Consider the following 23,710-nt stretch of genomic DNA (forward strand, 5'->3'; position numbering starts at 1 on the left):
GGTAGTAGCAATTTGTGCTTTAGACACGTTTTGTTAATGTCTTTCCTATGCAATTTGAAAATGTATTTTGAGTTCCTTTTTGTTTTCTTTTTTTAAAATTTGAGACAAGGTCTTACTCTGTTGCCTGGCTGGAGTGCAGTGGTGCGATCATAGCTCACTGCAACCTGGAATTCCTGGGCTCAAGCAATCCTCCTGCCTCAGCTTCCTGAGTATGTGGGACTACAGGATTGTGCTACCACGCTCACCAGATTTTTTTCAATTTTTTCTACAGATACGGGTCTCCCTATGTTGCCCAGGCTGGTCTTGAACTCCTAGTCTTAAGAGATCCTCCTGCCTCAGCCTCACAAAGCACTGGGCTTATAGGCGTGAGCCACCACGCCTGGCCCATTCTGTTTTCTTGTTGTCCCATTTGCACTCTTTATTATTGCTGCCCTTGGTGAGCCCTTCGAGGCTGGCCAGGTGGACATCCTTGTTCTTGACAGTATTCTGAAGACAGTGGATCATGGGAGCACAGCGCTGGTGACTATCAACTCAATCTGCTGGTTTTGTACTTTTCTACCATGGGGCTGGCAGTCATCGGAGGGTGACAGGCTGTGAGCCCTGCAAGGGGGCAGGGGTGAGGCTGGGGCAGAGGGGCAGGCCCACAGGGCAGAGCACAGTCACCAGCGTGACTCTTCCTGCGCGAGTTGCTTCCAGGCACATGCAGTGCCCACGTGGACTGCCGTGGCCAGGCTCTGTGGAATGCACTTGCTTTGAGTTCCTGCGGTGGAATTCCTGCTGAATCCTTCCTTTCCGTATCTTCCTTTCCGTATCTCATCTTTGTGGAGTGCCACTCTGGCTAGGTGTTTGCTAGACGCTGGAGCTCTCGGGAGGACTGGAATGTGGCCTTGGTCATGAGATTGCTTCATTGAGGGGACAAACCTGTATGAGACAGTTATGGCCGGTGTCACTGTGGCACCGGAGGTGCAACGCCTGGCTTGGCCAGGAGGTGGCGAGTGGTGCATGCAGATGGGCCTCCGGGAGCCACGCAGGAGCCGTGCAGGGGCCATACGGGAGCTTGCGGCAGCCGGGCCTTCACGCTCAGGCCCAGGGCAGGGAGAGGGTTTCCGGCCAGAAGCAGCGGTTCAAAGGGCATGGCTGAAGCTGTGTTCCCGAGGCTGGGGAGGGCTCTTGGAAGCTCTCCTGGCTAGAAGGACACAGCTCTGAGTAGAGTTCTCAAAGTGGGTGGTTGTTTCTTCCTTATGTTTGTTTTTTTGAAACAGCAACACTTTCATGTGTTATAACATGACACAGCACAGCAGGGTGTACGTGAAAATGAGGCCTGTCCCAGCCTCCACCTTCCCTTCCTTTGCACAGCTCCAGGCGTCTCCTTCCAGTGATGGCCCATGCATCTGTTGTTTTAAGCGTTCCATGTTGATGCAGTTGAAACTTGCAGAACAGTTGGCGAGAATAGTGCCAACAACTCCCATATGCTCTGCACCCAGAGTCACCAATTGTTTACATTTGCCCATTACCATTCTGCATGTGTGTGCCTGTTTGTGTGTGTGTGTGTGTGTGTATATATATATATATTTTTTTTCCTGAACCATTTGAGAGTCAGTTGGAGATATATCCCTTTACCTCTAAAACCTTCGCTGCATATTTCCTAAGCACAAACCTTCGCTGCGTATTCCCTCAATAGCATCACAGCACAGGTGTCACAATCAGGAAATTTAACATTGACACAGTACTATTTTAACACTTTTATTATTTTAATCCAGAATCCATAGTCACATTCTGCCAGTTGTCCCAGTAATGTCCGTTCCCTCTTTTTTCTTAGTCCAGACTCCAGTGGGGAGCAGGCGTTCCATTTGGATGTCACGCCTCTGTCTTCTCCACTAACCTGGAGCAGCAGCTTTGCCGGTCTCTACATTTCGATCTTGACACTTTAGCAGAGCACAGGCCAGTGATTTTGTGGGATGTCCCTTGGTTTGTGCTTGTCTGATGTTTGCCCACATGAGATTCTGATTGATAATTTTTGGCAGGAACATCACTGAAGGGATTTGTGTTCTTCTTGGTCATCACAGCGGGGGCACGTGGTGCTGGTGGGTCCTGGCATTGATGATGTGGACTCCGATCACTTGGTTGAGGTGGCATCTGCCAGCTCTTTCCACTGAAGAGCTCCCCTTTTTCCTTTGGTGATGAAGTGCTCTGTAGAGAGATGCTCTGGGGTCTGTGCATTTCTACGGTGTATTTCTTTCTCCCCTTGCACGGCAAGGCACTTGTGCACTTCACTCTTTAAAGGAATGATACATTTTCCCATGGTGTATGTGGAGAACCGCCTTAGTCTTTAGAGTGCCCTGTAACATGCCATCCTATGGATGTCCCCCCACTTGATTGCACCAGCCCCTGTGGATGGGCAGACAGGTTATTCCTAGCTTGCTATTACTACAAACAACTCGAGAACATTTCTTCAGGCGCCTGAACCTCCCTCTGTGATGGTGACACAGAGTATCCCTAGCCATGGGTGAGGCGAGAAGGCAGTGTGGGGGATGGCTCTGTGATTTCGGCTAGAGCACCGGGTAGGCGGAAGTGTCACCCACCAAGACAGGAGATAAAGGTAGATCGTGCTTACAGGAGTCTAGTCTTGTAGTTGATGTACCCATCTTGGCCACTTCCTCTTCTAGCATGCCAGTGCCCCTTCTCGGCTGGCTCTCGTGCCTCCAGGGTGGTGTGGAGATGCAGAACCACGTTGCACCTGGGAGAGTGGGTCCTGGAGCTGGGCTGCCTGTGTGGAGAGCTGGCTGCACTGGTTACTCGCCACGTGACCTTGAGCCAGCTTGGTGATGATCCTGCTCTCAGAGTTCTTGTTTGCGTGACGGGCACGATGAAAGCGGTGCTCATTTTGCAGTTTAAATGAGATAGTACGTATGACGTGCTTAAGAGAGTGCCTAGCACATACTAAACACTCGAAAATTTTAGTTATTTTTATGGTGGTTGTTATGTTCATTTGAACTGGTTTTTTTATCTTCTCATTTGATTTTTGCGCTATTGACGTATATGGTCACTTTTGTGGTCATTGACGAGTCAAGGACTTACAGATGTTTTCCTGGTTGTGTCCTGTGGTTTCCAGCAATGGGCAGGTGGAGGAGAGACAGCTGGTGAAAGCAAGATTTGCCTGATGGGAACCCTGTGCTGGGTCAGGCTCTGAGTACCCACCTGGAACATTCTGAAGGACTTTGTAATTGAAGCAACTTTTGGAAATTAAAATCATACTTAAAAGTAAAGCTTTCAAGACTTGTAGGAAGATGAGAGTATGTAGGGCTAGATTTTAGCATGTAAAAATCAAGTATTTTGTTAGGTTGAGGGGACTGTGGGTTTTTTTCTTTCTTTATAATTCTATGTAAATATCAAATCTAAAACCAAAAAGCTAAATGCAGAGCTTTCAAAGTTAAATGATGACTGCATTTGTATTTAGTAGCAAGAGAAAACATCGCCAGTAAATTGCCTGTTTTTATAAGGCAGTTAAGATAGCTTTGGAAGACAGTGGAATGTACTGTCTTCACATTACATGAAAGACGTAAGTGGCAAATATTTGCCAATGTTGGAGAAGCAAATCACTGATGTGAGAAGTGCCTACAGAAATGAGTCTACCTGCTGAATATCATTCTGTCCAGCGGAGTGCTGTTTTTCTTTGTTTAGCTTACGCTCTGTTATGAGCCTGGGGACGAAAGTAGCAAATAGAACTTAACAGCTCATTTTACTCTTAGCATTGGCTCAATATTTACTCACACAAAGCCTGCCTGCTTTGAAGCCCCGGAAAATGACACTCAAGTTGGTCACATGTGTCTGGTGAATGATAGTGTGATTTGGTAACGTGTAGAACATGCAGTTTCCTGAGGACCATCTAGGGCCTGCCTTGCAGCAGTGGGGCTTCGGAGGGCAAACTGTGTGTGGAGCTCAGCTCTGGCCCTCAAGGCTTTCGAACGGTAGGACAGAAGGCATGACCCTTCCGTCAAGGAGTGGGGCCAGGCCACGGCCATGTTCCACTTCCCCCGAGGGGTGAGCATCCAGTCTAGGCTTTATGAGAGCGTGCTGATAGATGGAGGTCAGCGGGAGAGGGTGCTTTGGGGGTTGGGAGGGCATGAACAGAAGTTTGGAGCCATACACCTTGGCAGCACTAATACGAGTAGATGCCCCCTTGGTGTCCGCAGCTCTAGGGCAGCCCTGAAGGGGCCTGGGCCCTTGGTGACAGGAGGAAGCAGGTGCGGCCTTGGAGTAGGCCCTCAGTGTGATGGCTGGCCGTGCCCTTACTCATGAAGTGGTTCAACCTCCCTGTCTCGTCAGCTGTGGAGGGAGCATGAGACCTTCCCTGCAGGGTCCTTGTGAAGGTCGGTGGGAATTTATGTAAAGTCACTCATTCATCCAGGCTCTGTTGACCACCTGCTGTGGTTGTGGGCACTGGAGAGAAATCGGCAGCCAGGCTTGCAAGGGCCCTGCCCTCAAGGAGCTGACATTCTCGTATGAGGAGACAGAGGGAGCTCGCTCAGTACCCCCGCAACCATCAGAAGGCAGAAAGCATGTAGGGAGAGTCAAGGCATGCGGAGGGTAGAGGCTGGAGCTGCTCTGCAGTTGGCTGTTTCTGGGGTGAGATCTGCACACAGGCAGGCATTTGAAGAGGGGGCATGAGCATTCTAGGGACAGGCCCAGAGGTGCAAAGGTCCTGCGGGCAATAGAGCTTCATGTGCTTGAGGGGTTGCTGAGGCTCTGGCCTGGTGGCTGAGTGGGGTGTGGGGAGAGGCCTGCAAGGCAGGCAGGGACCGGGTCCCCAGGCTGAGAAGTCCAGGAGAAGGAGCGGCAGGCAGGGACCTGCCCCAGGGCTGAGAAGTCCAGGAGAAGGAGCGGCAGGCAGGGACCGGGTCCCCAGGGCTGAGAAGTCCAGGAGAAGGAGCGGCAGGCAGGGACTGGGTCCCCAGGGCTGAGAAGTCCAGGAGAAGGAGCTCTGCTTTTACTTCGAGCACAGCATGAAGCCTCTGGGAGGTTTTGAACTGGGGGAGTAAAGTGCGGTGCAGAGCATCAGAAAGCGGTTGCTATTCTGTGGAAGGAAGAGCCGATGACTGCTTCTGAGCAGGGTGTTGCCAGTGGCCATGGACTAGGTGGAGTCCTTGGGCAGCTCTTGGGAGGGGCTGGGGGAGGGTCAGAGTAGGGTGGGAGACTAGGGGGCAAGAGTGGAGGCCGTGGGCTGGGGTTGTGGGTGGGGTGGGCTGCGTGAGTTGGGGGCTGATGGGATCTGGAGCTGGGTAGACTAGCGAGAAGGCAAGAGCCAGGACCCCCATAGCTTAGAGCCTGGGGTCTGCAGGGACGGGGAACAGCCGATAGACACAGAATCAGAACACACTCCAGAGATGGCATTTCACTGGGGAGACAAAATCACGTCCTCATGAAACAGAGAGCCAGGGAAAGCAGTGTATTTAAATGCTCACATAGTTACAGCCACTGGGGGCCTTTACTCTGTGCTGGGCACTGTGCTGTAGAGACTATGTTATCAGTCACCAAAAGACCCCCCTCTGCACCCCCACCCCCTTCCCGCGTGCCCCAGATTGCTGGCCTTATCGCTGGTTTACAGCTGAGGAGCTTGAGACAAGGTTAAGCAGGTGGCTGCCCTCCAGCCCCACAGTGAGGGCAAAGCCGGCTGGGAATCAGGGTCACCCCGGGCTGGGCTCTCAGCCTCCAGGTCACACATTTCTGGTGAGTGTAGACAGTGGGTATTCTCGGTGCTGTTGGAGGCCTGAGGAAGGGCGGCGATTTTCTCTCCTGTGGGCCTTGTTGGAGATCCTCGCTTCTGCTGTGGGAGCTGGGGCCCGGCCCCCAGGAGCTGAGACCAGTAGGGCACTTGGTTCTTGCGACCCTGCCGTCAGCGTTCGGCGTCACCCTCTAGTGGCCAGGTGCTGTCTTTGCAGCCTGTGCTTCATTACCGTAGCAGGGCACGTTGGCCTTATGGGTGGGGGGTGCTTACACTTGCGTGTGTCTGTGTGTGTTCACCGTGCTTACTGAAAGGCAAGCACAGCCTCAGAAGAGAATAACGTGAGGGACGAAGATGAAAGCTCTGGCTAACTCGGCCTTGCCCTGGCGTCTCATCAGGGAAGGGCTTTGTCAAGGAAGGCAGCCCCCTGGCCACTTAGAACTGCCGAATGCAGAGGCCCGGGGCGGAGGGAACAAACTCCCGCTCTCACAGCCCTTCTGTGCATGCAGGGCCCAGCCACACACCCAGATCCTTGCTGGCCCTGCTCTGCCCTCAAGTCCCCTGCAGTGAGTGTCACATAGTAGGTACTTGTCATTTGATGGTTCACTGACTCTTCAGCTAGACCTTTCTCGCCTTCGTTTGGGGCGTACATGGTCCTGTGTCTCTGGTTTTACTTTGTTTCTTAGATAAATTTACTAGGTAAGTAACTGACACTACCATCCAATGGCAGCTCAGCAACGATGCGATGGTACCTCCTTGAGCCAAGGATGGGCTTTCCCAACCGTGCGGCTCTGGGTTTGCGTTTTCCCCCCCGTGGCTTCCCCCACATCACCGTTACTCTGCTTTCCCTCAAAGCTTGCCCCCGGCCTTGGCCCCTTTTTGCCCGTGTGTTCCCACTTAGGACAGGAGCTGTGCCTATTTCTTTTCTCTGCTCATTTTGTCACTAAAGGGTTTCTGTGATCATCATTAACGGAAATGTTATTGAAAGTTAGAGAAATGGAAAAGATAATAAAACCAACAAACCAAAATTGCCACTGTTTCCACATGCTGTATTAACTAGAGTTGTGTTTTCTTTTTCCCTCTAATTTATTCCCTCTTAATCGATTCTTACCAGTCCTTCAGAGCTCACTGGCAGAAATGGCTCTCAGCGGCTGTTTTGTCTGCAGAATGATATGGGCTTTAGGCAGGCGTGCGAGAGCCTCAGTGAACACGCTGGCCCCCCCCTTTCACGGCATTGCCGGCATCCTTTTTTCTGGGTGACGTGTTCTCTGCTCGATGTGGTATTTGAACTACATATGGTGTCACTCGGCTTAAAATAACCAAATTAGATATGATTTGGTGAAAATTAGGAATTTTATTTACTATCCATAGTAGTGTAAATCTTCAGTTTAATAGGAAACCTTTCACTGTTCCTTCAGGTGATTTGTTTCTGTTGAATGGTGATTTTTAGTCTGTAATATTAAAAGCAAATGCTAAAAGAGAGTTTGTAAGTCTTTGGTATGGTTTTAAAGGAGCTGCCTTAAAAACTTATCTGTTGCATGTTTGTCTTTTTTTTCTTATAATTTCTTTTGTAGATGAGGATATTGGATACAGACGAGCAATTATGCGACTGCGGTGTTTTCTCTATGTGAGGCATAAGAGAAGGAAAGTAGGGCGAGTATGGCAGGATCCCCAGGGACTCATTGCTCCTCGCCTTGTACAACATTTTCTACTTGTAACTTAGCTCCTTATTATGGTTTCCTCTAAGAAAGTATGAGTTTGTGTCCATCTGCCCGTTAGACTGTGATTTTCTCTTGGGCCATGGCTGAAGTCACTCATCCTCCTGTTCCAGTGACTGGCACGTGCATGGCACATTCTCAGGAAATGCTGGCAGAGCTAATTGAGCCACCAGCGGTCAGTCTCCTTCTCTCCTACCGCGTGTTCTTCAGTGGTGAGTGGGGCATTGCTGGTTTTCCAGTTGACACAGGGTGCCTTGTATCCAGGGCTTTCCGTGAAGATATGTTTTTGCTGTAGGTAACAGAAAAGCAGATGCAAGGACTTTTGAACAAATTCAAAAGTTAAGTTTCTCAGCAAGATGCCTGGAGGCAGGTAGCTGTTGGCACTGGTTCACTGGCTCAGTGATGTCCTCAGGATCTAAGCTCCAAGTCACTTGGCCTCTTCCTCACAGCTCTGAAGGGGCTGTCACCGTCATGGGGTGATGGAAGGAGCAGTCACCAGGGCAGGCGTCTTCTTGCTGGGAGAGTAGGGCTCCCTTCAGAGCCAGGCCACATGGCCACTCCTGGTGGTAGGGGATGCTGCCAAGGATGTGTCTCCTGTGGGCTGGACGTGGGCACTTTCAAACTGGGATTCTGGAAACAGAGAGGTGGGACGGGTTGGATATTGGTTAGGCAGCCAACTGTGTTTGCCATTCACAGAGATTGATGTGTGTGTCTGTCACCCCTCCCCGCCCCCGCGAGATTTCTGGTTCCTTAATGTCTTTCTGTCCTCCTCCTTCTTTTTTTCTTATTTTGAGATGGAGTCTTGCTCTGTCGCTCAGGCTGGAGTGCAGTGGCTTGATCTCGGCCCACTGCAGCCTCTGCCTCCCAGGTTCAAGTGATTCTCCTGCCTCAGCCTCCTCAGTAGCTGGGATTACAGGCACCCGCCACCACACCTGGCTAACTTTTGTATTTTTAGTAGAGACGGGGTTTCACTATGTTGGTCAGGCTGGTCTCGGACTTCTGACCTCGTGATCCACCCACTTCGGCCTCCCAAAGTGCTGGGATTACAGGTGTGAGCCACCGCGCCTGGCCTCCGACCCTCTTATCGCATTTACCCCATGGGTCAGTGCCAAGCGCTGTGTGGGAAACGTAGTAGAGACCAAAATGTTTGATTGCATCGAACTGTCCACAGAGTGCTGGGTGTAGAGGGACTCAGTAAGTGAACTTTGAATTCTCATAGTCAGAGACATGGCATTTAGAATGAGCCTTCCTCTGTTCTGATTTTTTTTTTTTTTTTTTTTTGCCCGGAAATGGAGCTGAGACTCGAAGGGCCACAAACCATCCCATTACGGGAGTGCATAGTCCTGAAAGCTGCCGAGAAAATAATGTTTTTGTTTTAAGGTGGTTTAAATTCCTTGGAGTCTGTTATTTAAAAAAATGTATGACCACAGACCATTAGAACTGACATGTAAGACTGAGCTGAAAAAAAAAATCAAGCTAAAATGATATAAAATTTGTTAACTTAGAAAAATGTGATAATGTACCTTTGACTTTCTAGGGGCTCTGGGTATGATAGTGAGTTGTCACCCAAGCCTGAGGACAGAGTGAGGGGAGCCTGAGGGGGCAGAGGCGAGTATCTGTGGCTGGTGGGTCCCACCCAGCTCTGGAGTGGGTAGAACAGTGCTGATCTTCGGCCAGTCAGACCCGAGTAGCTACAATGATGGAATTGGGTTTGGTGGTACGAGGAGGGGAAGTTCAGCCTCTTCACGGGGCTGGCCGAGCACATGTGTGCAGAGCCAACAGGGCTTTGCTCCTCCCCAAGCATGGCCTGGATACTCTAGTATTATGGTCTATTTTATAAGAGGATTGGCAGGTTCTGTGACTGCAGATTCTTCCTGCTCAGCCACAGATTCTATAGGTGCATCCTGTAGACACTTTACAGGCGAAGTTACAGGGAAGAGGATTTCTTTAAGCAGGAAAGTTGGAAGACAGTGGTGAGCAATTAGAATTCACCACCAGCGTGGAACGATGGGGGATCAACAGCAGCAGGATTGTTCTCCTTCTTTAGAGTTCAGGGCTTCAGGGATTAGTGTTGATTGTGATGGTGATTGTGGGGGTGGTGGTGATGGTGATGATGGTGGTGATGATAGTGGTGATGGCGATGATAACTGTGATGATGGTGGTGGGAATGATGGTGATACCAACTCTCCTGCTTGTCAGTGTTGTGGGCCCTGTCAGCCCGTGCTGAGGACTTGCGTCCTGTCTGCTCTGAGGCCCCAATGCTGCTTTGCTTGGAGCCGTTTAGGAGGCACAGTGGGTTTGATGTTAGAAGGAAGAAGCACACGCATGCATCTGTGTGACAGCCATTTGCTTGATGACACGCTGGCACTACTTGGCACTGTACCTCTGCAGCAGCAGTGACCAGTGTTTATCCAGCCCTCCCCACAGGCTAGCTCATTTGTCTGGCATTCACTCCATATGATGAGTAGGGCGGCAGGATTCCTGTGATTCCCATTTTGCAGATGAAGAAACTGAGGCTTAGAAATGGAGGAGGGCCTAAGGTCAGATGCCAGCCAGTAGCAACAATCACTTGATTTAATCCAGGCTTCTTTGCATTGCACACTGCTTTGCTTACTTTAATAGGACATGAAGAGTTCGGTTTTGGAAATTTTATACAGGGCTGGGTGAAGTAGCTCATACTTGTAATCCCACCAGTTGGGAGGCCTAGGTGGGAGGATTGCTGGAGCCCAGGAGTTAGAGGCTACGGTAAGCTATGATCACGCCACTGCACTCTAGCCTGGGTGACAGAGCAACACCCTGTCTCTAAAAGAAAAAGGAAAAAAGTAAAAAAAACTTGATATAGGAGTAAATCATAGATGATTAAAATAAGAAAATGGGAAGAAATTTCTAACAAACAGAAATGCAGTAAGGGGCTGGGCGCGGTGGCTCACGTCTATAATCCCAGCACTTTGGGAGGCCAAGGCGGGTGGATCACCTGAGGTCCGGAGTTCGAGATCAGCCTGGCCAACATGGCGAAACCCCGTCTTTACTAAAAATACAAAAATTAGCCGGGCGTGGTAGCACACGTCTGTAATCCCAGCTACTTAGGAAGCTGAGGCAGGAGAATTGCTTGAACCCGGGAGGCAGAGGTTGCAGTGAGCTGAGATTGTGCCATTGCACTCCAGCCTGGGAGACAGAGTGAGACTCTGTCTCAAAAAAAAAAAAAAAAAAAGAAATGCAGTAGGGACAGGAGGTGAAAAATAAGAAAATAATCCAGTTGCCATCACAGCTGGATACAATACAGGAAGTTACACCTTAAATGAGTTGCCAAGAATAAAGCAAATCCTTGATTTTGCATAGAGAGGTGAAGGATATCACCTTTCTCCTGATGTTATTGTGTGTGGTGAAATGCTGTCAGGTAAAGCTTTGACTTTGGTGTTTAGCCAGCATTTTTTTGTTTGTTTGTTTTTTTTTTTTGAGACAGAGTCTCGCTGTCGCCCAGGCTGGAGTGCAGCGGTGCGATCTCAGCTCACTGCAAGCTCCACCTCCTGGGTTCACACCATTCTCCTGCCTTAGCCTCCTGAGTAGCTGGGACTCCAGTACCCGCCACCACGCCCGGCTAATTTTTTGTATTTTTAGTAGACACGACATTTCACTGTGTTAGCCAGGATGGTCTCGATCTCCTGACTTTATGATCTACCCGCCTCCGCCTCCCAAAGTGCTGGGATTACAGGCGTGAGCCACCGTGCCTGGACTTAGCCAGCTTTTGAGGTATTCATATAAACTATTGGAGGCTTTCTCTTGAAATCCCAGACTATGTTCAAATTGGTCCTAAAGAGAAGAAGTTCAAGTTTGCTTAAAATCCTAATGTAGATTATGTTAGGATAAGAGAATCTAAAGAATAGGTTAGTGTATTAATTTGCCTGGACTGCCATAAGAAAATACTACAGACTGGGTGGTTTATGCAGTAGACATTGATTTCTCTCAGTTCCAGAGGCTGGAAGTCCAGGACTGGGGTGCTGGCTGATCCAGTTTCTGGTAAGGGCTCTCCTCCCGGCTTGCAGATGCCACATTTTTGCTGAGTTGTCACATGGCATTTCTTCTGTGCATGTGTGGGGAGAGAGGTCTAGAGAGAGAGAGGGAGGTGGAGAGCGAGCGTGCACAGGAGCTCTCTGGGTCTCTCCCCATAACGACGCTTATCCTGTGGCTCAGGGCCCCACCCTCATGACTTAATTTAACTTCACTTACCTCCTTATAGGCTCTGTCTCCAGACACAGTCACGCTCTAGGAGAGGCCTTCAACATATGAATTTGTGGATACAGTTCAGTCTCGAATAGTTAGCAGATCTTTTTCAACTCATCTTTTAACCCAAGATAAACCCATGGATTTGTTTTAGGTTCTAGAAGTAAGAATAACCACATCCCCTGCCACCCTGACCCTTAGCATCTCGGGGGGAAACAGGACCATGGGCTTTGGGGTGGCGCACGTCAGGTCCTGGCCGGGCTTTGACATTTACTGACACAGTGACATGGGCAGTGTCTTCATCTGTAGAATGGGGTAATGTCAGAGGCTTCCATAGCATTTGGGAGGCGTGATGAGGCCATCCACGGAGTGGTTAGCAGGGAGCCCTGCCCAGCTGCTGTGTCCTTACCATTGTTTTCCTATGTGTCTTCCCCACCCAGGTTTTCCATTGAGGCCATGAAGCTATATAGATGGCATTTGTTGTCCTTTTATTCCAGTTAATATTACATCATCAGCCTCTCCGATGCTGCTATAATCTTCATAAACATCATTTTTAATGGCTGTATAATGTTTTGAAAATGATCTTTACTTAAATTCTTATTAAAATTGCATATCTAAGTCAAAATTTCATTTATATGCTTGATCAAAATGTAGACTTGTTTGAGAGTATTCAAAATGTGTCACATCAGCTCACGCATACAGAAGTGACGTTCCTGGGTGTTCAGGAGGAGGGAGGAACGCTCCAGGGCTCACTGCTTGCAGTTTAGGAACTGGTGACATTGATTTCTACTCTATTTACCAGTGTTTCTAATTGGAAAAGCTACATTATACAAAGTTAAAACATTTACAATGGTTCCTCAGGGCTTGCAGCCTGACAAATAAATCTCCTTCGCTCCCAACCCTTCTATTTCTGTCTCCTTTCAGAAGTGTTCCACACATATTCGAGTAGATTTATATAGACGTGTGTTAATATATTTCTCACTCCACCCCATTCTTTTAAAAATACAAATGAAAACATATTAGTGTTATGTGCCCCTTTTCTCACTCAAAAAAAAAAAATATATATATATATATATGGAGAGCATGAGAACAGGTGAGATTTAGTATGTAGGTATAATCATCTTTTATTTTAAGTGTCAAAATGGCATAAAATCATCAAATTTTTAAGTAAAAATTCTGTTTTAAAAACTTGAGGTGCAATTCAAATAACAGACAATAAACTGTTTTGTGGTGAACAGTTCGGCAGCTTTTAGTACATTCACACTGCTGCACAACCCCCACCTCAGGTATTCCTCATGCAAAAGAATAGGCAGATATTTAAGCTTTGGGAGGAGTTTTTTTTAAAACAATAATTACATAATTGGCGAGTTTTTATTCTTAGAATCAAATGAAGAGGTAGCTCTGCTTTCGACCCTTCTAGACGCCCCGTGGTGATACACTCTTCCATTAAGGAACTCAGATTCCTCTTGGGAGATAGGAGACACCAGATCCATCCTTTTGTCCTCATGTGAGTTCTGTGCAGGCGGCTGGGCTGCTGAGAGTCTGTACCCTTACATTCAGGATGATTAAAGAGGCTAGGCTTACTTTGGGGAGCATGGCTGGCATAGGCCAGGCTGTGTGTCAGAGTCCATCACGCGGCTGTCATCCAGGACAGGCTAATTACCAAGTACCCTGGGTGCAGGGCAGCAGACTGGCCTCAGGTTCCTGTGGGCAGGGGACAGTGGGCGTCGGATATTTGATGAGCTTGTTTTGGCCAGATGCAGGCACTGGATGGTGACTGGGCCACGTGGACAGGCTTTGGTGCCGGTCAGTGGCCTGGTCAGGAAGACCCATTGCATGGAGTGGTAAGGAGCTGTCAGGGACAGATTCTGGGGTGGGGTGGAACCAGAAGGGAGACATAGGTGACAAGAAAGCAAGGTTCCCATCTCTTCATTCATCTGTCAGACACAAGTAGGTGCCTGCCGTGCCAGGCCCTGTGCTGGACGGTGATGAGCACTTGAGTTGTGTGGCTTCTGAAGGCTGGCATTTGTGGGTGCATCTTGTCTCATGGGTGTGATTTCCGTCGTGGGAGATGGGGCAAGCCTCTCTTAGGGAGGGACTCACTTAAGTGGAGAGTTGAGCGGAGGAGGCAAGAGTGGAGTCTGAGTGGTGAGGGCGGCAGCAGCAGCAACAGTCACAAGCAACAGTCACAACGATGTATCGAGCTGTGTGCTGAGCGCATTGTGTGCAGTGCCCCTGCGATTCCTAGAGACTTACAGAGGCTCAGTGTCTGGCTCAGGGTCGCCCAGCTAGTGGAGCCAGCACTCGAGGCCAGGTGTGTCAGAGAGAGCCAGCATCCAGTCTGTCGCCCTGCAGGACTGATAGTTTCAGAAGAAGGCAGTGGTAGGAAAAGCCAGAAATGCAGCTGGGGTCTGTTCTTGGAAGGCCTGGCCCGCCAGGTGAAGGCATTCAATTTGAGGCAGCTGTGGTGCCGTGAGAAAGCCACTGGAGACGGAGAGGAGGTGCTGAGATCCCAGGCTCAGATCCTGCCTCTGCCACCCTCAGACCATCCAGCCACTTAATCCCGCCATAGCCTCAGTTTCCCTATTGGTAAAATCAAGGAATTGGTCCAGGCGTTTGCCAAGGTCTGGAAGTCTTTGTTCTGTGTGTAGTTGGGAGTCCCGGAAGGTTTTGGGCAGGGAGTGGAATGATCAGTGCTGTGCTTTGGGGAGGTTAATCGGGCTTCTTCTGGTGCTTTGTGATTATCCTACTGTAGGGCTGGAAGTGACGTGGGGGTGACACTTTGAAATTCAGCAGCAGGTGAATTAGCTGTGCTCTGAGCTGTGGCTGTTTGGAACTCCCTCATGCCGTTTCTGGGTCTGGTGGCAGCTTCTGCTCCCCTGCCGCTGCTTCCTCCTGCCTGCTCGTTCCCTGGCACCAGCGGTGGCGTCTCTGCACACCCTGTGGGCACAGCAGGCACAAGGATAATGGGGCTGTCTGGGTGGGCTCGTGGTGCTGAGGAGACACGGAGCACGGCACAGCAGGCACAAGGATAATGGGGCTGTCTGGGTGGGCTCGTGGTGCTGAGGAGACACGGAGCACGGCACAGCAGGCACAAGGATAATGGGGCTGTCTGGGTGGGCTCGTGGTGCTGAGGAGACACGGAGCACGGCACAGCAGGCACAAGGATAATGGGGCTGTCTGGGTGGGCTCGTGGTGCTGAGGAGACACGGAGCACGGCACAGCAGGCACAAGGATAATGGGGCTGTTTGGGTGGGCCCGTGGTGCTGAGGAGACACGGAGCACCCGTGAATCATGGGGATCACAGTGGCCCAGATGTGAGGCTGGCATTTGAAGTTTGCAGGCTCTGGGGCTCCCACGGGTTGGTCACACTGTGGGCTGCCTGGCCTCACAGCCTCGTCACCCACTCTTCCCACCCCTGTGGGGACACTGCCCACCCCTGCGGGGACTGCCGCCTTTCTGCTGGCTGTGTGTGGCTTTGGTTTTGCTCGATGGGGGTTTTGAAATGGGTTTTCCATGAAGTTGATTGAGAAATTGACAGAAGGCTCACTGTGTTTAACGAAAATGGATTTTAGTTAAAGATGCAGCCAGGTAACTCAAACTTTGGGATGACTTTACTGATCCTTATTTATCGGGGGACCTGCCCTGATAATCACGTAGGTTCTTTTCTATTTTCCTAAGCGTCGGCTGGCTTGAGAAATAAAGGGACAGAGTACAAAAGAGAGAAATTTTAAAGCTGGGCGTCCGGGGGAGACATCACACGTTGGTAGGATCTGTGATGCCCCACAAGCCACAAAAACCAGCAAGTTTTTATTAGGGATTTTCAAAAGGGGAGGGAGTGTGCGAACAGGTGTGGGTGACAGACATCAAGTACTTAACAGGGTAATAGAATATCACAAGGCAAGTGGAGGCAGGGCGAGATCACAGGACCGGAACGAAATTAAAATTGCTAAAAGAAGTTTCGGGCACCATTGTCATTGATAACATCTTATCAGCAGACAGGGTTTTGAGATCAACCGGTCTGACCAAAATTTATTAGGTGGGAATTTCCTCTTCCTGATAAGCCTGGGAGCGCTATGGGAGACTGGAGTTTATTTCACCTCTGCAATCTTGACCATAAGAGACAGGTACGCCCCAGGGGGGCCAGTTCAGAGACCTACCCCTAGGTGCGCATTCTCTTTCTCAGGGACGTTCCATGCTGAGAAAAAGAATTCAGCGCTATTTCTCCCATTTGCTTTTGAAAGAAGAGAAATATGGCTCTGTTCTGCCCGGCTCACCGGCGGTCAGAGTTTAAGGTTATCTCTCTTATTCCCTGAACAATTGCTGTTATCCTGTTCTTTTTTCAGGGTGCCCACATTTCATATTGCTCAAACACACATGCTGTACAATTTGTGTAGTTAACGCAATTATTACAAGGTCCTGAGACGATATACATCCTCCTCAGCTGACAGGATTAAGAGATGAAAGTAAAGACAGGCACAGGAAATCACAAGGGTATTGATTGGGGAAGTGATAAGTGTCCATGAAATCTTTACAATTTATGTTTAGAGATTGCAGTAAAGACAGGCATAAGAAATTACAAAAGTATTAATTTGGGGAACTAATAAATGTCCATAAAATCTTCATAATCCACGTTCTTCTGCCATGGTTTCAGCCGGTCTCTCTGTTTGGGGTCCTTGACTTCCCGCAACACTTATTTTATTATCATACTTGTCAAATTTAGGGACTGCTATTCAGTTGACAAGAAAATGTTTCCTAATCCTCGTAAGCTTGAATTTGCTTGTTTCAACTTAATGTTAGCATTTATCTTTTTTGCTTTGGTTCTTTCAAGCCATTTGATGCTTCTTTTGACTCTTTCCACGCTGCAGTTGATCTTTGTGGCGTGTATGGTCTCTTTCCCGTTATTGATAGAGTCTGTCGTGTCCGGAGCTGTCCGCGAGGTGAATCCGCTCTTTGTCTCCCAGGCAGCTCCGCAGGTCTTTCTGTATGCAGGCCACTGCATTTCATTTGCTTCTTCCTTTACTTTAATGACCTTCTAGATCAGACCATTAAATACTTCACTAAAGTACACTCTTTTCTTCCATTTATTCATGGTTATTTCCTCAATAAAGTGTATATTGAATTCGTAAGACACAGATTTCCTTGTGTGTGCCCGTTCCATCATAAGTCATTAAAACTTTTCTAGGCTTGGGGCTTCTGTGCTTGGAAATTCTGTCCGTATTACCTAAGCCAAATATTAAAGAATAAGATCTATTTAGCAAAGTCATTTTTTGATCCTTAGTATACAGCATTTAATTTACAGTTATTTTCAGTGAGATTTTAAATTTGCTCTGGCCAGTATGGGTGACTTCTCTGGAGAGGGAGAAATCTTATTTTTACTTTAACTTTTTATTGGCTTTTCCATTTTCCCGGGGTAGAACAAGAATGCTTTAATAATAGTGAAAATTATTTCTGATTATTTCATTCAATTACAATATGTAGTGAGCTCCTACCAGGCGAGGCACAAGGGACCCAAAGGCTTCCGCTCCAATGGAGAAAGAGATCTGCCGCAGATAATTACGGTAGCGCCAGGAAGGGTTAGGGCCCTTAAGCATATGTCAGAAGTTCCGTGGAAACACAGATGAACAAGTAATGAATTCTGCTGGGGATTTGGCTGGGGGTGGGAGCAGGTGGGCCTTCAGGGGCCAGAATAGCTGCAGAGAAGTTGTCCTGTCTGTGCTGGGCACCAGAGGCTGAGCCACCTCCTCAGCCCAGGACTGGGACTGGGGCAGGGTGTTCCACGAAGGCAGGGGCGCCTGACGGACAAGAAATCAGATCTAAAAGTGCAGACAGTATTTGGGAAGGTGGCGTGGTTTGGACATCTGAATCTCTATGTCGGACATAGGAGGCTGAGCCCTGGTGCTCCTTCTAGGAGCCTTGGTGGCGACCAGAAAGCCGTTGCTGGTTTCTGCCTTTCCGCAGCCCTTGCATAGTCAGTGCACACCCCGGCCTCTTCATCTGCGGGCTGGCGTGGCAGGAGCACCAGCCTTACCTTCTTATAGAATATTTACTTATGTTCATCTTTGCTATTCTTAAATATTATTTAAAATTACAGATGGTCAGTGTTTGAAATTTAGCAACTACTGAGAGTAATAATAAGAAAAATAATAGAATCTAATGCTATGTGCCAGGTGTGGGGTGTGGAGTCCTTGATGTGCATTTTCTTGATCATCTCTCACAGTAGTCCTGTGAAGTGGACGCTATTTTTATTCCTGTTCGACAGATGAGGAAACTGAGGCTTGAAGGGGTTAAGAAACATGCCCGACGTTCCAAGATTTTGACGTCACAGAACCAGGGCTCAAACTTAGGAATGTGTGAGTCCACTGGGCACAGGCTCTCCTGCCTGCTGGGCAACCTGCCAACACCAGTCTCAGGAAGAAAGATAAAAACCCATGTAAACTACCACCCTGAATTCCCCAGGACGTTAAAAAAGCTCATCTTCTTTGTCTTTTAGGGAGGACTGTGTGTGTGTGTTTTCCTTTTCACGTAGACTTGAGATTAAGCAGTGTATCTAATTATATATCTGTTTATATTTATTTTATTTTTAATTTTTTTTTTGAGATGGAGCCTCGCTCTGTTGCCCAGGCTGGAGTGCAATGACAAGATCCCGGCTCACTGCAACCTCCGCCTCCCAGGTTCAAGCAGTCCTCCTGCGTCAGCTCCCGAATAGCTGGGATTACAGGCAGCTGCCACCACACCGGCTATTTTTTTTTTTTTTGTATTTTTAGTAGAGATGGGGTTTTACCATGTTGGTCATGCTGGTCTCGAACCCCTGACCTCAGGTGACCCACCCACCTCGTCCTCCCAAGTGGTGGGATTACAGGTGTGAGCCACCATGCCCGGCCTATTTTTACTTATTTTAAATAATGTCTTTTCCCATGACACTAACTTTCTTTGAAAACATGATTGTTAATGGCTTTATAATATTCATCAAAATACATTCATTTCTTCCGTTTGCTTGTAAGTGAAACATTTCTGAAGACATTCTATTATTTGGGTGTTTAAGTTGTTTCCGGTTTTGTTTTTGATGTTGTTTTTTATTTATTGTAATTACTAACCTGTGAGACACACCCCTGACACATAACTCTTGAACACTTCCTTGTGTATTTCCGTGGCGTGAGCCCTGGGGCGAGGACTCGGTGTTAAACAGAGCTGCGGAGGTCGCTTGTTCACTCGTGTTGTCTTGCTTGCCCCTGCGGTTTCCCTGCTGGCCCCGCTGTTGACTTGATTACTCTTTGCTGTTCGTTTCCTCTGTATCAGTGTTTTTGAATTGAAGTGCCCCTGGGCACAGAGTCATTTATTTGGACCTTTGGATGTTTTCTCGCTCAGAGCACGCAATCCTACTTCCCCTGTGTTTGATTTGCCAAGGTTTTTCTGCTGCAGACTTTCTAAATTCTTCAGAGGTCAGGCAGTTCTAACAAGACGGTGGCCATTTCTCTTTCTAATTTATTCACTTGTTTGCTCACTCATGAATTCAGTCATGTGCTCATTGATCTGTTCACTCATTTACTCGGAAAATGTTTCTTAAACATCTGCCTGGTGCTGGGCACTGACGATACAAAGATGTATTTGTGAGTGGTGCTCCCTGCCCTGTAGCAGCTCATCCATGTTGAGAGACTGGGCAAAACAGGAAAATTCCAGCTTTATGGCAAGGTGAAGGAAGGGGATGAGTGCCTGGACCTCCGTGGATGAGGCTTGTTTGGCTGGTGGAAGAATGGAAGATGGAGGGAGAGGGCCTGCGTTGAGGGGAGGCCTGCTGGTGGGTCGGGGGTGAGTGGAGATAATCGGCTGGAGCCCGTGGGGTGTGCCTGTGCGCGCCATGGGCAGTTAGGTCCCACTGCAGCCTAGGGGAGGGCTCTGGGGAACGAGAAGCAGATTGGATTTTATCCTGCAGGTGGTGTCATTTCCCTGCCTACAGTTCTTTAACAGTCACGCTCACACCCTTGGGATAGGGTCCGAAGCCTCTGGCCCTCTGGCTGCTGCGAGCGTCCTGGGAGCCTGCCCTGGGCCTCCTGCTGCGGCCGCCTGCCTGCTCTCTGACGTCGGCAGCTCCTCCTCTGCCTGCAGTGCTGTCCCTGAGCCTCCTCACTGGAAGCTGTCTGTGGCCCCTGTGCCTCGTTCCCCCACGCTTTGGTTTGGAGGGTATCACAGGGGAGGGATTGGGCTTGGTGCCGGGCCTGGCTCAGGGCCATGCTTGGTAATGATTTGGTAAACTGAAGAGTAAGCTCTGCCTGGAGCTGTGTTTACTCTTTCCCTTATCTCAGCCAAAAACTGTCCTTTTCAAGAAATTTACTGTCATTCTCTAAGCACTGAATGAAGTTATTCTTTCCAATAAGATTAGGTAAATTCTGTGGAGGACTTGAAGGAGAATCAGTCCCATCAGAAGTCAATCCCAGAATAGTACCATCTCAACAGCAGTAGATTTTATTGGGGCACGTTGTGTGTGAGGCTCTTTGCTTTAGGCAGTGGAGTGAGGTGGGGAACAGTACAGGGAAGTTAGCCTCGTGGTAGATGACAGGATGAGTCATGATTCTTTTTTTTTCTTTTTTGGCTTTTCAAAGCCTTTTGATGCTTATGCATATTATCAGTCCCCATGACCAAAATAAGATAGGCCACATTTCCTAACATTTGTCTACAGAGCTGCTTATTCACGGGCTACTTGAACATTTCACTGTCATGGTGGTCTACAAGAAGCTGGTAGAGCTTGTGAAAACTGAAAACCTTATTCACGGGGTCATTCCCTCAATTGAACCTCATTCGAAGGGTCATTCCCTCTGATTCCCTAATCATCAGATCTTAACATTTGAATTCTCTCAATGTCCTTTTCACATAGGCAAAATGCTGATATTCGAACATTAAAGACTTCCAGTAACAAGAACATCTTGTATCACACAGCTTAGAAAATTCTTTCTAAACTCATCAAGTTGTATACATTTAAGTAGGCACATCTTTTTGTAAGTCAATTATATCTCAAGAGAGTGGCTTAAAATTTTTTTTCCTTTTGGTTGTACTGGAATAGCTTTCTCTGTAACCTCTACCCATTGGCTGTAATAAATGGGGCTGTATTGGATGAGTCCAGTTCCCTATTCACATTGCTGTAAGTATATGAAGATACTAGGTTATCCTTTTTTTTTTTTTTTTCTTCCTTCTTAAAAAAACCTTGGACACGGGTGCAGAATGTGCAGGTTTGTTACATAGGTTACGTGTGCCATGGTGGTTTGCTGCACCTATTGACCTGTCACCTGTTGACCTGTCCTCTAAGTTCCCTCCCCTCACCCACCCACCAACAGGCACTGGTGTGTGTTGTTCCGCTGTCTGTGTCCATGTGTTCTCATTGTTCAACTCCCACCTATGAGTGAGAACATGCTATGTTTGGTTTTCTGTTCCTGTGTTGGTTTGCTGAGGATGATGGCTTCCAGCTTCATCCATGTCCCTGCAAAGGACATGATCTCATTCCTTTTTATGGCTGCATAGTATTCCATGGTGTATATGCACTACATTTTCTTTATCTAGTCTATCATTGATGGGCATTTGGGTTGGTTCCATGTCTTTGCTGTTGTGAACAGTGCTGCAGTAAACATACGTGTGTGCATGTGTCTTTATGGTAGAATGATTTATATTCCTTTGGGCATATACCCAGTAATGGGATTGCTGGGTCAGATAGTATTTCGGGTTCTAGATCCTTGGAAAATTGCCATACTGTCTTCCACAATGGTTGAACTAATTTACATTCCCACCAGCAGTGTAAAAGTGTTCCCATTTCTGCGTGGCCTCGCCAGCATCTGTTGTTTCTTGATTTTTTAATAATCGTTATTCTGGCTGGCGTAAGATGGTATCTCATTGTGGTTTTGATTTGCATTTATCTGATGATCAGTGATGTTGAGCTTTTTTTAATGTTTGTTGGCTGCATAAATGTCTTCTTTTGAGAAGTGTCTGTTCATATCCTTCTTCCACTTTTTGATGGGGTTGTTTTTTACTTATAAAGTTCCTTATAGATTCTGGATATTAGACTTTTGTCAGATGGATAGATTGCAAAAATTTTCTCCCATTCTGTAAGTTGCCTGTTCATTTTGATGATAGTTTCTTTTGCTCTGCAGAAGCTCTTTAGTTTAATTAGATCTCATTTGTCAATTTTGGCTTATGTTGCAATTGCTTTTAGTGCTTTTATCATGAAGTCTTTGCCCATGCCTATGTCCTGAATGGTATTGCTTAGGTTTTCTTCTAGGGTTTTTATGTTTTTGGGTTTTACATGTAAGTCTTTAATCCATCTTGAGTTAGTTTTTGTTTAAGGTATAAGGAAGAAGTCCAGTTGTAGTTTTGTGCATATGGGTAGCCAGTTTTCCCAGCACCATTTACTGAAGAGGAGATCCTTTCCCCATTGCTTGTTTTTGTCAGGTTTGTTGAAGGTCAGATGGTTGTAAATATGTGGTGTTATTTCTGAGGTCTCTGTTCTGCTCCATTGGTCTATATGTCTGTTTTGGTACCAGTACCATGCTGTTTTGGTTACTGTAGCCTTGTAGTCAGGTAGCATGATGCTTCCAGCTTTGTTCTTTTTGCTAGGATTGTCTTGGCTATACGGGGTCTTCTTTGATTCCTATGAAATTTAAAATAGTTTTTTCTAATTCCGTGAAGAATGTCAATGGTAGTTTGATGGGAATAGCATTGAATCTGTAAATTGCTTTGGGCAGTATGGCCATTTTTATGATGTTGATTCTTCCCATCCATGAGGATGGAATGTTTTTCCATTTGTTTATGTTCTCTTATTTCCTTGAGCGGTGGTTTGTAGTTCTCCTTGAAGAGGTCCTTCACATCCCTTGTTAGCTGTATTCCTTGGTATTTTATTCTCTTTGTAGCAATTGTGAATGTGAGTTCATTCATGATTTGACTCTCTGCTTGCCTGTTGTTGGTGTAAAGGAATACTTGTGATTTTTGCACATTGATTTTGTATCCTGAGACTTTGCTGAAGTTGCTTATTATTTCCAGAAGCTTTTGGGCTGAGCTGATGGGGTTTTCTAAATATAAAATCATGTCATCTGCAAACAGAGACAACTTGACTCCTTTCTTCCTATTTGAATACGCCTTATTTCTTTCTCTTGCCTGATTGCCCTGGCCAGAACTTCCAGTACTGTGTTGAATAGGAGTGGTGAGAGAGGGCATCCTTGTCTTGTACCAGTTTTCAGAGGGAATGCCTCCAGCTTTTGCCCATTCAGTATGATATTGGCTGTGGGTTCATCATAAATAGCTCTTATTATTTTGAGATATGTTCCATCAATACCTAGTTTATTGAGAGTTTTTAACATGAAGGGATGTGATGTTGAATTTTATCAAAGGCCTTTTCTGTATCTATTGAGATAGATAATCGTGGTTTTTTGTCATTGGTTCTGTTTATGTGATGAATTACGTTTATTGATTTGCGTATGTTGAACCAGCCTTGAATCCCAGGGATGAAGCCTACTTGATCATGGTGGATAAGCTTTTTGATGTGATGCTGGATTTGGTTTGCCAGTATTTTATTGAGGATTTTTGCACTGATGTTCATCAGGGATACTGGCCTGAAGTTTTCTTTTTTTGTTGTGTCTCTTCCCCGTTTTGGTATCAGGATGATGCTGGTTTCATAAAATGAGTTAGGGAGGAGTCCCTCCTTTTCAGTTGTTTGGAATAGTTTCCGAAGGAATGGTACCAGCTCCTCTTTGTATTTCTGGTAGAATTCAACTGTGAATTTGTCTGGTCCTGGGCTTTTTTTGGTTGGTAGGCTATTAATTACTGCCTCAATTTCAGAGCTTGTTATTGGTCTATTTAGGGATTCAGCTTCTTCCTGGTTTAGTCTAGTTAGGGTGTATGCATCTAGGAATTTATCCATTTCGTCTGGATTTTCTAGTTTATTTGCATAGAGGTGTTTATAGTATTCTCTGATGGTAGTTTGTATTTCTGTGGGGTCAGTGGTGATATTCCTTTATCGTTTTTTATCATGTCTCTTTGATTCTTCTCTCCCTTTTTCTTTATTAGTCCA

At 47.3% G+C, this 23,710-nt stretch overlaps 1 protein-coding gene across 1 annotated transcript in view; it reads left to right on the forward strand.

The window, feature by feature from the left end:
• The window catches only part of TBC1D22A (TBC1 domain family member 22A), a gene marked incomplete at its 5' end in the record, with an annotated part of 424,244 nt that overhangs the window by 34,616 nt on the left and 365,918 nt on the right, over positions 1–23,710 (forward strand).

The sequence above is a fragment of the Pongo abelii genome, chromosome 23 (genome assembly GCF_028885655.2).
Source record: "Pongo abelii isolate AG06213 chromosome 23, NHGRI_mPonAbe1-v2.0_pri, whole genome shotgun sequence".
Lineage (NCBI taxonomy): Eukaryota > Metazoa > Chordata > Mammalia > Primates > Hominidae > Pongo > Pongo abelii.